The sequence below is a fragment of the Sparus aurata genome, chromosome 11 (assembly GCF_900880675.1).
Source record: "Sparus aurata chromosome 11, fSpaAur1.1, whole genome shotgun sequence".
In the NCBI taxonomy this organism is placed as follows: Eukaryota; Metazoa; Chordata; class Actinopteri; order Spariformes; family Sparidae; genus Sparus; species Sparus aurata.
The window spans coordinates 14,347,437-14,361,550 of record NC_044197.1 but is presented as its reverse complement, the minus strand read 5'-3'; positions in this window follow the sequence as shown (position 1 = coordinate 14,361,550).

Genomic DNA, 14,114 nt, shown 5'->3' with positions numbered 1-14,114 from the left:
CATAGCTAATGCTATATCTGCATTAGCTAGCTAAGTTTATTGTTGTAACGCTTAGTAAATTTAAGTGTGTAATCCTGTGAAATATAATATAAAATCTTCCCATGTCATTATTAAATATTTTTGATATACTCTTCAAGAAGAGTGGGTCAGTTATGCTAAAAAAAGTAATGTGGAGACATGTAAGCAACAGGTACTTCCTGCGAAGACCTTTAAGTAACTCTGTCCTGCTCTTTATTTTGGAATTGGGAAAGTTTGCATAAGAGATATTCAATTTATCAAGAGTTTGGAGGGTGCTGTATTAAAAACAAACAAACCAAAAAAGAAACACACAACAGCAAAAGTATGATGAATGGATTAACAAATGTTTTTACGTGAGCTGTAATCAATTGTTGATAAGTCCAGCTAACTAGCGAACTACCTAGTAGCCTAATGTTTCAACCAGTAAGTCCAGAACTGTTACTGACGTCAGCTCTTATTACACAGTCTTTGGGTTTTTTTGATTGCTTGCAGCAACCACTTACACTTTCCTTTTGAATCTTGGTTTCCCTTTTCATTCACATTGATAATAGTGTATGCAGGTCATAATATCTCTGTGCTCCTGTCCAAATTCAACTGCAGCTTCTGTCTGTTACATAACCAGGGGAACTATACATGCAGTTAGGAATGTGCAATTGGGTATTGAGTGTAATATATTACTAAACACCTACAATATATCCGTATTGCTGGCTTTCTATGACAGAGAAGATAACAGGCTTTACTGCTACTGATCTAAAGTCTATAGCCTATTATATAACATAGCATTATTTACAAAGATCAGTTATAGGCAGTGGAATGCAGACCTTTTGACCTCTCCACCTCCATGGTTTGATCCATCCTAAAACATCAGGCCTTGATTCAAAACATCTGCTGTGTGTATTTTTTATTAAGTCAAGAAGTCAATGGCCAATATCCAGAAGAACTCTCCGAATCAGGTTTTATTGGGAGAAAATGTGTTGACAGGGGAAGAAAAAATCCTGCTCAGAAGTTATGCTACTTTCAGCTTCTGATGTGAGCAACAGCTATCAATGGTGTTGATGTGGACAAACTGCAAAAGACACACCTTCCCCCCTCCTATAGAGCAGGAGTGACAGCTAGTTCTGATCAGAGTGGAGATCTGTACAGAACAATTTGATCCCTAATCAAGTGTTGTTTGGTGTCTGGCAGCATTTCAAGGTGACAGCAGCTTAACAAAGTTACGTGAGTAGCAAGGTCTTTGTATTGTTGTTGCTTGACTGGTGGAAGCTGTTGTGGCTTCACAATGCAAACAGGAGCAACGGCTTCAAGGTGATGTGATCAACATCATAATGAAAGAGTTGTGTACAATTTTTGGAAGGATTAGTCTAGACTTGTTGAGCATAATGTTTTGAAGCTTGGGTACTGTTTTGCTTTTCATGACACTGGTAAGGGACAAGTAACACATAAGATTTATGAATATGGATTTGGATATGTTTCTGTAGAGGGCTTTTAACAGATTGTTAGACCCCATAGCCCCTGTGATATTACCCACTGGTTTGTGGACTATCCTTTTGAAGCCTCAAGATTGGCCTTATGGGGTCACCATCTTTGTTCACTGGAGCCAGAAGGATATCTGCCATGGTTGCAGCATGCCAATCACACGGTAGCCACATCCAAAGCATACCCTGTTTTATCTTCTATTTGAAATGGGACCATAACACAATTGTTTTTCCTCGGCCTTGAGAAACTCTGAACGGATAGCTTTACTTGTTGCTAAAGTAACTGCTAACAAACTTAATGATAACCAGCAGGTTCTCGGTGAAAACCTCTGGACGGCTGCTGTACTTGGCTTTCCAAAAACGCTGACGGAGGCCAGTTACAGTACTGAAGTTATTTATAGTTTACTATTGACAAAAAAAATCCTTTGCTAAATCTAACATTAGCTGCTGTTGGCTGGTGAGCTCAGTAAGTGGTCCTACTCGCTGAGTGAACCTGGCAATGGGACCACCTCAGTATTGTATTTGACGTCATTAAACTGGCCTCCATCTTCCTCTGAGGCTGTTATATTCAGGTCTGCCCATTTTTGTTGGAAGCTGCCAGTCCAGGGAGAGGCAGCATTGTGGTTAGGGGGTTGGGCAGGGCATGACCTGCATTCCATGCAATTGGCTGCTGTCTGTTTTTACAGGAAACACCCAACTGGGCCAAATCAAATACCACTCCATTAGCCGTTTCATGGGAACTTTAAGGAATCGCCAACGTCAGATGAAATTATCATTGATCATGAATTATCATTATCATGGATTTCTGTACTGTTGGACATTGTCATGGCAATACACCAAATATTAAACTTGACAATTCCCTGAAAAACAAAGATGTCAGCCTCATTGTTGGCTAGAGGAATAGTCAGAGGCTCACCACCCTGTACCCTCTTGGGATCATGAACGCCTGTACAAAATGTAATTCCATCCAATAGTTGTTAAGTGACTTCGGTCTACCAAAGTCGTGGCCACACATACTGAAATCTTCATCCCTAGGGCCTGGCAAGCAGTGTGGTTAACAACTCTAACTAAAATAATGTCTGTACTTTCGATAGAGAAAGGGTCACTGGAAAACCAGAAGTCTGTGTGAATAATTTGGATACAAACAGCTTTATAGATTCTGGTGCAAGCTACGGGCAGTTCAATAAAGAGCGACTCTGTCCTACTCTTTATTTTGGACTTGGTGACGTTTACACACCACAAAAGAGCAACGTTAAGTTTATCAAGAGTTTGGAGTGTAAGAAAATTAGCAAAAGTGTGAGAGAATGGATTAAATTGTGTTTTTGTTCCCTCTACCATGAGCTGTTATCAATTGTAAGTATATTTATCAATAGTTGACTGTTAAATCAACATTTTAAAGGGGATTTTCTGAGAGGAATCTATTTAATCAGTTGATTATGTTTCCCCTAAGTTCATCCCCCTGTTCTAAATGTGGAGAGCAACACTAGCAGAAGTCCTCTGTATGACTGCTGCCATGTTCCTCCTCAGTGAGTAACTCAAGAGTCTAACTGAGAGTTTTCAATATTCTCTCCTGATGTTCCAAGTATGCTCTCTGTGACTGCTGCTCAGCCACAGAAATGTTGTGGACAGGCCCAGACTAAACATGAAGATATTTTGCAAATGCAAGCTGAATAGCCAATAAAAGTGCGTGTTTTGGATTTATGACGGAGAACAGGGAATGATGGAGAGGACCGGGAGGGAGCAATGAGGGAAGACTCTCTGTGCTGAAGTCAAAGGGAGACAGAAAAGCCTCTGTTGTACGTGTGAACTCATCCTGGCCTTGGGGTGGAAACATCCCTCATGACTCACCTAGACAGGACACCACCTGGACTCTGGTGACACACACACACACACACACACACACACACACACACACACACACACACACATACAGACAGTGAGGTTCATCTCCTACATTTTGTCTGTACAGGCAGAAGCACTCGCTTCCTGTATGACGATGAGCTACTGTGCTGCCTGCAGTGACGTCATGACCACCTTATTCACACACTCACTCCACAAACGCACACCACACACCCTCTCCAGGCATTTCACAGATGTTTGGCTCATAGCTAACCAATCAGAAGCGAGTTTGCCTGTCTGAACTTCACCTCGCTTCGGGGCAAGTACAACACGTCATTGCTCGTAGCAACGATAAAGGAGAAATTACCGACATGCGCATGTATTTGCACAATAATGATGTCAGAGGATGCATGACAACTTTATAACGATGTCACATTATAGCATCGAGAAATATGCATGAACACAGTGACTCACATAACCTGAATGTGTTGTTGTGCACAACTTAAATGTGAGGAATCTCAGTCAAGTTTTTATGATTCGACCCAATTATTTCCACCATGTTAATAGAATACTTTCACGGCTCAGTAAGTCTATAATCAGTGCACAATAAGTGTCAGTGTGCTGACAAAGATCTGTTGTCAGGCCACCTGGAGACAGAGACCTGTAGCTCGGCTTCAGATGGTGAGAATGAGTTCAGGGAGCGTAAACAGGAGTCTGATTGCGCACACTTGAAGTGGTGAGATCAGGGAGTGTGACGTTTTTTACTGTGTGCCACAAGTCTAACATTACTCCCTCTGAGTCTGACAAATGCACTGATCTTAACCAGGACAACATTGTCAAATTATTGTTTTTGATAAGCCTGTAATTTTGTTCTGTCTGGTCCAGTCCAGTCCAGTCTTGTAACAAATGTTCTCTTTCTTCCCACTCTCTCTCTCTGCGAGTTCATGGTGCCCTTAAAAGTGCCCTCAGATAACCTCTGTAATGGTGGTGCTATGAAAATAAAACTGAATTAAATTGAGTTGAATTAAACTAAATGTAATAGTTTTTAGCACTATGACGCCACTATCTGTGAATTTCTGATCATGCAACAATTTCCTCTGCGTGAGATAAGTGAGAACATTCCATTCGTTCACGGATGACACAGCAAAAACCTGTTCAGAGCAGACAGAGCCAGGTAGTTTAAAAGTTGACACGGAGACGAACAACATTAATCATCAAATGACGTCTTGTTTGAAGAATGCTTGAAACCATACGCTTCGCTGTCGGTATTCTCTAGTGATTACTTACTCTGTATCATCCAGTGTGTCAAAACTGCCGTCCAATAAAGCAATCAAAACATACTGTATCTGTGGTAGTAAAAGTTTGCGCCATCTGTCAATCAAGTTTACTGGTATTCAGATTTCACTTTCCATCCTAAAGCCTGTAGACTGATTCATTATCTTGGCAAGTTTATTCTTGAGCTTGGAAACAGCACTCAAGATCCACTTACTTGCTTTTTCAGGCCTTGGTTGGTTTGGTGAAAGCTCTTTTTGTGAAACTAAACTAAACGGAACTAAATCTGACGGACATTGCATCAGCATCAGCATGAGTAGATCATGACTGAATTTTTATTTTTGGGTGAACTTATCCTTAAACCGGGGCTGTAGCTAGGACTTTTGATTTAAGATCTACCATCATTATTTTCTTAATGTCCTTCTTTGTAATGTCAGCTTTAAAACAGGTGTAATATGTTGGTTATCGATAACAACTCCCCTTCATATTATTTTAGAAATCCCTAAAATGTGACATCGGTGGCCCTAAAATTTACTGAGAATGACAGAAATAGAGACATAATCAGCACACTATCAACACCTACAAGGAAGTTTATAGTCACCAACAAAAGGAAAGAGATACTCGAGTCAGACTGGGTACAGTATGTGATCTTTATGACATCATGCTGACATAGTGGTGACACACCAGCTGCTGCAGAGCAGCCTGGTCTTCAGCACTGACCTTATAAGGACAACATCTCTCTTACTCGTTTACTATCTGACTGACTGACAGACAAGCAGAGTGTTGAGGGAGAGGATGGAGGGAGTTGAGGCGTTCAGTAACTTCAGGCTCGGATGATCGCCCTCCTTTTCCTCACTTTTTGTCTCTTTCATTACCTTATTTTCCCGTGTGACCGTGTGTTCACCTCATGTTAAGTAAGGAGGTCAGCGTGGATCGAACACAAACACATGTGGACACACACACGCACACGCACACACACACACACACACACACACACACACACATCTGGCTGTAGCTGGATTTCACCACTTTGTTGGGAGTGTAAAAAGGAAGGCGTGTGTGTGTGTGTGTGTGTGTGTGTGTGGGAGGGGTTGAAGCAGTCAGGGTGAGAGAGGATGAGGATGGGCCCGGCCTCCAGCTCCAGAGTCAGAGCGAGAGGAAAGCCCTCCCACAGGAAACCAGCACTCTGCTCCACATGGCCTTTTAAGGTAAAAAACTCCCCAAAACTCTTCTCACCAGGGAATAGAGCTATAATATAGTCACATTTAAAGCTACAGAGAGAGCAGGAGAAGGCAGAGTGGAAGCCTGCAAGTGTGGAAAGACTTTATGAAAAGTTAAACTCAAATACTTTTAATGATAAAAAAAAAAGCTCTCCCAGAGCTTCTGCCTCTCTTTGTAGATATTCATTAAGACTGCAGTCACTTTCATGCCCTGTGGTTAGTTATAACTCACATTTTCATAACATTTAACTATCAGAGAAGTTATGACTGAAGGCACACACCAGCTCCGGTCATGACTGCATCTTTATGGCAAAGCCGGTGACCTGTTGCAGAGAGATGAGAAACATTCTTGTCCTCTGTCTGAGTCATAGTAGTGTGGGGAGTGTGGGAAACAGACCCCATGCATTTCATCCACATGGGAAAATTATCTGCAATTTAAAGCAACTGTAAACAAAACATGCATCCACCAAACTGAGCAGTTATGGGAAATTGTTGTGTATCGTCAAGAGGATTGCACGGAGTTCCTCACTTTAGGTCATTATCTCTCTCTTTCACTTGACATCAGCAACATTAGTGTGTATTTATTTGGCTCTGCTGTCAGAGACGTGTCGCCTAGAGATGCCATCATGTACAAATATTCAAGTGTAATGCCAGGACAGTTTACTATCTATCATCACCTGTCATGTGACATTTGTAACATGCCCTAATGTTGTTTTTGTAGCCAAAGGCCTTAAAAGAGTTGGTTTGGCTGTAGAGATGTTTCTGCCATGAAATTTGTTGCGGACATTCATGGCTTCCAGAGGATAGATCCTACACACTAAGGGGATCCCCTGATTTTGCCTTTCCCCAGGAAATGTAATCTTGACCCCATTAACAAAATTGGTGACCATGGTAACCATTACTCCTGCCAATTAGTATATCATCATCGCCGCTGTTAAGCAGTGGACACACGCCTTTCGAGAGAAATCACCTGAATAGCTGTCAGGTGGGAGAAACAGAAACAGAAAAAGAAATTCTGTCGAGCTGTCGCATCCAAACAGGACGTTTGAGCTTGTTGACCGTCGTCTCCATGTTCAGTTGCAGGAGATCAGATGCGACGGGCCAACTTTCATTACAGCTAGTTCTTTGGAGTCAGTTTGGCGAGTCACAGGCCTTTAGCATGCTTTCATTAGCATTTAGCTCAACATTATTGCTTGAGATCAGTCTCACAAAGCCCCTGGACCGACTGTAGACTCACCACATTCAGATGGATGGTTACCCTGCATGAAAACAGCAAAGTTTGCTGCGACGCAATGTGATGTTGGCACTGCGTCGGCTAATCACATACATGTAAGCACACATTCCAGGTGGATTATTTTGTGCCATTAATGCTGCATTTTGTACTGTTTATCTAATGATCGTAAGTGAAAAATAATAAAATAATAACCTCTGATACTTTAATAAAATCCTGTGTCAGAGCGTAATAAATCTCTGTGCAGTGTTTTGGCTCCTTCAAGTTCACTGACCTGTTATTCAAACTGGACTCGCTGGATCGGATTTTATGCTTCACCTGATCTCGCCTGAAAAGACACACCCACGCTGTTCTAACCGAGGGGTGATTTTGATCAGGGTGCCTGTTTATTCTTGCCGGTGATAGATGCCGGTCCCTGTGAACGGATACGAGTGTAGATTAGTAGTACTGATGTTTGAAAGCTGTTCCGATCAGAAGTTGACATAAAAATGAGGTAAGAAAAAGCTGGTGAAAGTTTGAAACCTCTGAAAATACTTGAATCTCACATATACGAGTAACTGGTGGATTAAAATAAGATATTTCAAAATGTGTGTCGGGTTGTGTGATTGTGTGTTTGTGTGTGTCATGACAACAGGTCAGCTCAACCCTCGGTTCCCTTTACTGCCTTCACCATCACTGAATACTGTGTATGTGAGGCTTTTGCACTTCCTCTTCTTGTCCTCTGTTATCTGGTCTAACATTTGCCTTTTTTGACATTGCTCAGAGACGGCGTGTAAATAAAGATCCCCTTGGTTGAATGGCTGTAATGAGAGCCTGTCTTCAACCAGTTATTCAGTGTGTTTATCACCTCATCACACTCATTCATGAGAGAGGGGCCGGCAGGGAGAGAGGAAATGTACAGTGGACCCTTTTTCTGGTTGCAGAGTACCGAGAGGAGAGAGCTCAATACACAGATATTTGCAAGGGAAGCTTCACCTCCTGCACACTTCAGTTGTTTCAGGGAAATTGAAAATAAGTGCACAAAATGCCTGTTTGGACTGCATAACTAATGCATAAGTCATGTTGATTTGCGTAACGTGGGATGCAGTGTATCATGGATTCCTGTTGCTCAACATCAAGAAATGATCTGGTCACTGAGTTTTAATGAATTAATGAATTGATGATTCATGATAAGTTCTCTCACGGTTAGTTCATACTTTGATATGCCACCTAACAGGCTGAAGTCCAGTAACATATGGATTTAAATTCAATTCATTTGATCACCAGAACAGCAAAACTCCTGTTCATGTAAAAATATAATCAAACACTTAAAAGTCGTCTTACTGATTTATTTTCTCCCCCCCCCCCCCCCACATATTTGGTATTGAGGTAATCCAAAAGCAAGCAAAAGTAATCAAATTTAATAACATTTTTATATCATGACACTTAAGTTACAGACTACATTTATCACCAGGTCATTAGGAACTGTAACAGAGTACATTTAGCCCTCGTTCAACATTCTTACTCATTTAGAACCTGTTTGTCTGTTTGATCTGTGATCTGATGAAGTAAGTGTAAGTTACATATTAGACTTGTAAGATGTAAGTCTAATATTAAAACCCTCCTTTTAACCCCTAATTGGTCCCCAAATTGCTCAATGCTGCACAGACAGCTGAGAGAGGTGACAGTGAAAAAAAAAAAAGTTGCGGGCTGTAAAACCAAAACAATTAGTTTAAACAGGCTATAAAGCTCTGCCGAGCTGAGGGAAGGGGCATAGGTGGATAATGGTTCTCTGCAGGTTTGTTGGCGCAAGTGACCCCTTCATGTCACACATATTCATTGGTCCCATTGTTCAAGTAAAAACGTTAACATACTGCAAACTCCCATAAGACTGTGCATATATAAATGTGCTTTTCTTCCTTATATGTACACATGTATTCACACAGTGTTGAAATAGACCCTCCTAACAGCACAAAGCCGTTATTAGAGAGGTTATCTCAGTGCCACACTTAAGAGCCCATGCAGGAAGAATGTGATGATGTTATCCCACAGCCATTCTGCTGATAGCTGACAGGTGCCAGCGTAGTCATTAGAGGTCAAAGGTCACCGTATGAGTAATCAACAACTTTCCTGGATTATAAAATGAAACAAAAAGATGGAGATGAGTTGTTGAGGAGAGCGCACGAAGACTGTGGGAACTCTTGCTGCTGCTGAATCTCACATGAAATGGATCAAATCAAACAGCTGCTTCACATTTACATTTTGAGTCAAGCTCCTTATCCAGATTCTAGTCTTACTGTAACTCCCTCTTGGCTGAACTTCCCTCTCTTCTCTCTCCAACTCCAGCAGCACCTCATCCAAAACAGTGCTGCCTGCCTTGACTCTAACCTCCCAAAAACTGTCTCTTCTCTTGTCACCCCCTCCCGTGCTCCCTCCACTGGCTGCTCACGCGGAAAGTCTCAAATCTCGATACTAAAGGAACTCCCCGAAAACCTACAGACCAGGTCAGCCTTTTCTCTCCACCGCTGCATGGGCTCGATTTGTGACCGCTCGCTGCTGCCTCTTCCTGCACCACCAGCTTGGCCTGAAAAGTTTGTCCGTCCTGGTTTCCCAATGTGGGACAGAACTTCCCGCCCACGTCAGGACACAGCGGTCACTCCCTGACTCATTTTGTGAACTTAAAGCTTGTTCCTCTCCTTACTGCACCATTACAACAGCTTCCTCCTTGACTAATTACCAGACACGTGTTGATTTTAACGTCTGTGTCAAATACAAAGTCTGTGTGTGTGTGTGTGTGTGTGGTGGCTGTGAACAGGTCTGTGTCTTTTCACCACGCCCACATACTGTTAAACATATGGCTTCACTTAGAGACTAATAGAAGGGGGTCATTTTTCTTTAGCAGTATAAACATACGTGGAGACACACACACACACACACACACACACACACACACACACACACACACACACACACACTCACACACACACAGATAGAAGCCTGACTTTTTCAGAGATGTGTATGTTATGTTGGCTATTACATTAAATGCTATATTTTCTTATTTAAAACTTTGAATCATACAAAACTGCTCCAGCATCAGATTTTAAAGATTTATTTTGAGTCAGCAAAGTTTTAACTAGCTACCTTGGCTGAGTCACACCCATTCTCCCTCTGTCCCTGGTAGAAGACATAGCTGTTTCCATTTGTAGGGGTGTCCCTCTACCCCCTCCTTTCCTCACTGCTCGCCTACAAAATGTAGTCACTCCTGTAAAAGTGTGTGAGCAGCTCCCTCGGCTGGGCCTGCAGAGTTATCACAACTATCAGGAGTGGAATTTATGCCGATACAGTCAATTTAGAAACTATTAGCAACAAGGTCCCACAAAGTCTCTAATCTTAAGAGCATCTTAACCTCAGATGCCGTCTGGTTTATCTGAGGTATTTCTGTTATTCAATGGGCAATTATTAAAATCACCACAGTTTTGCAGGAGCTCACTCCTAATTTTACTGTTAAAAACTAAGAATACCATTTTAAAGAGTAGGGGATGACACACAAGTAAGATATGCATAACTATCAGCTTGACAAAGAAGATAACATTCACCAGAGTTAAGTTTATCCCTGCAAAAAGAAAAAAACAAAAACAGTTATAGATGTATTGCCCATGTACAGTCTCTGCAAACAGAAAAGTAAATGCTGGTCAGAAACGAATTCATTTATAGCAACATTCCGACCTGATTCCTTCCAGTTAAAGATTTTGACACGTCGTAGTAGAAAACAGAAAGCTGAATTCCTTTAAGTTGCTTCAGGATCAGTGTGTTCGGTGTTGGTCGTGCTGGTCAAAGGTCAAACTTTCATGACAAACTGGGAAACTTGAACAGAACAGAGGCTGTGTCCCAATTCAGGGTCTGCATCCTTTGAAGACCACATTTGAAGGCCAATTACATCACAATGCTGCGCGAAGGCAGTCCCAATTCGAAGGCTCCCCCAAATGCACCCCACCAATGCGGCTTCTTTTCCCTCTTTGTGGAGGATGCACTGCTACTATTCGTCCCATATCCCAAGATTCTTTGCGTGCCCGAGTGGCATAGATCGGCACTTTCGTGGGCCTGGACGGCAGAAATTATGACGTAGGGTGGGAACATCTGGTTAGGCAACCAGGAAATTCTCCAAAGGCTAGACCATCTCATTTAACAACGGTTGACGCGGCCTTTGAAGGTCTCACCAAAGGACTCGCCTTCAAAGGCCGCAAAGGCCGGGTCCTTCAGGGATGCAGCTCCTGAATTGGGACACAGCCACTTTTAGAGTTTTTGGTTACACCTGTGTGATATCTAAGATGACAAGTCAAATATCAGCTCTTCATCAAGCTCTACTGAACGACCCATTCATTTGAATCATGTGTGGTGGAGCATAAAAACAACTTAACCCTTGTGCCTTCCTCGGGTATTTTTGTACATTTTTCTCAACTTTTTTTTTTGATTTAGCGATCATTTTGGCTGTGTTACAGCTTGTGGCATGGATTTTTGTAGGAACTCTTCTTTTTAGTCAAATTTTTGAAATCCAGTGTCTTTTACTCTTACATGTCTTTTATTTTCCTGTAATGCATTTTGCACCCTCTAACCACCTTTGTGGCAAAAATGTACACGCACAAAATCTGCCATAAAATACTCATACATCAATATTTTTTTCTGCTTTTTTTTTTGCTTGAATCCCTTAACCAACTTGTTTCCTGATCAAAATGATCAAATATTCAATAATTTTCAGGATTTTAACCCTTTAAATGCCAGTTTTATTATTTGAATTACTAATTATTTATTTAAAAAAAAACACAAAAAATGTATTATTTTCCATATAATAAGTAGTAGGCTGATGGGGCTTTGGTGGTGATTAGAGTCTTTGATATATCAAAGATTACCAACAAAATTGATTTGATTGCATTAGTATATTTTATGTAGTAACAGATACTCCCTCTAACCACCTTCGTGGCAAAAAATGCCCCATTGACATCCATTAAAACCACATTTTTTAATTTCACTACCATTACAGTATAAAACCATGAATTCTGTAATGTCAGCATGCCATTTTGAAGAAAAGTAGTGATATTTAACATTTTTGATGTATTTCACCAGATTCGACCATTTTCCCATTGTAGGCCGATGCATGAAATTCTTGTATTTTTGCCAGTTATATTATGGAGCCAGGTGACTACCAGGGCCTTGTGTGTGTGTGTGTGTGTGTGTGTGTGTGTGTGCATGTTGTGTGTGTGTGTGTGTGTGTGTGTGTGTCTGTCTGTGTGTGTGTGTGAGATAGAAAGTGAGAGAGAGTGAGAGTGAGAGTGAGTGAGTGTGTGTGTGTGTGTGTGTGTGTGTGTGTGTGTGTGTGTGTGTGTGTGTGTGTGTGTGTGTGGTGTGTGTGTGTGTGTGTGTGTGTGTATGTGTGTGTGTGTGAGAATCTGTAAGCATGCACTGATCACTTCAGCGGTGAAAAAAGGTCATCTTTTGAGGAATGTGTTTCATGTGTCTTTGAAAAGGTGCTTAAGTGAAAACATGCCTTTGCTGTTCTCAAAAACAAAACAAAAACAACGGTTAGTATGTTTATGCACCTGGCTGCTTTCACAGCCAAAGATAAACATGCAACTTGTCTGAGGGGTCATTTCATTAGTGAGCAGAGAGGGTGCAAAAATGAAAAGGCATTTCAGAAGAGAAGAGGCATTAGAAATGGTCATGCAGCCTTTATCTGACAGCGAGCTGCAGGATTCATCAGGGGAAACCACGATCTTCGAGGGGGAGTCTGACACAGAAGGCTCGCTGGAGTCTTCCACGTCTGTGAGTGCCTCTGACCCATCCTCTGAGAGTGAAGCGGGCACTGAGGATCCTGTCCATCCTAAAAGTCAGTGGACGGGCAAGTGTGGTCTCCATCTCATGCTGAGACTGTGCTACATGCAGGCACCCACCAGCATGATGCCAGGGCCCATGGGAGATGCAATATCAAGAATCCATAATGTAGCATCATCTTTTGACCTTTTCTTCACTCCTGACCTGATCCAGCTCATTTTGCAAATGACAAACTTATACGGGAGGCATTCAGTGTCAGGATGGAGTGACGTGGATGCCCAAGAGATTCGGGCATACATGAGACTTCTCATCCTGACAGCGCCATTGACCAGCTCCACTAGAAGGAGAGGTGTGTGCTGGTTGTGCAGAGGCCTGAAAAAGAGGTCTTCCACCACCAAGTGTGCATTTGTAGGGAACACTAGGTCACATGCTGCAGGATCACACACACACACACACACACACACACACACACTTTGAGACCTCCTTTCTGTCCAGAAGAAGAAGAAGAAACATTAACTTTGATATTTCAACAGCAGCTGTAAACTTGTATTTCATTTAACCCTCAGATTACACACACACACACACACACACACACACACACACACACAAGCGCACACACACACACACACACACACAGTATCCATGTATCTGTTTCTCTCAAACACACACACACACACACGTCGTATATTCAATGCCTGGATATGTCTGTTTATATTTCATATTTTGTTCATATTTCATATGTTCTATTTTGTTTTTTGTTGTCTAAATTTCCAAAGTTGTTGCAGTTTGCACAATAAGAGTTCACACTGATGAATCAGATGTTGATTTAAAAACATTTCACACACACACACACACACACACAGGGCCCTGGTAGTCACCCGGCTCCATAATATAACTGGCAAAAATACAAGAATTTCATGCATCGGCCTACAATGGGAAAATGGTTCAATCTGGTGAAATACATCAAAAATGTCAAATATAACTACTTTTCTTCAAAATGGCATGCTGACATTACAGAATGCATGGTTTTATACTGTAATGGTAGTGCGATTAAAAAATGTGGTTTTAATGGAAGTCAATGGGGCATTTTTTGCCACGAAGGTGGTTAGAGGGAGTATTTGTTACTACATAAAATATACTAATGCAATCAAATCAATTTTGTTGGTAATCTTTGATATATCAAAGACTCTAATCACCACCAAAGCCCCATCAGCCTACTACTTATTATATGGAAAATAATACATTTTTGTGGGT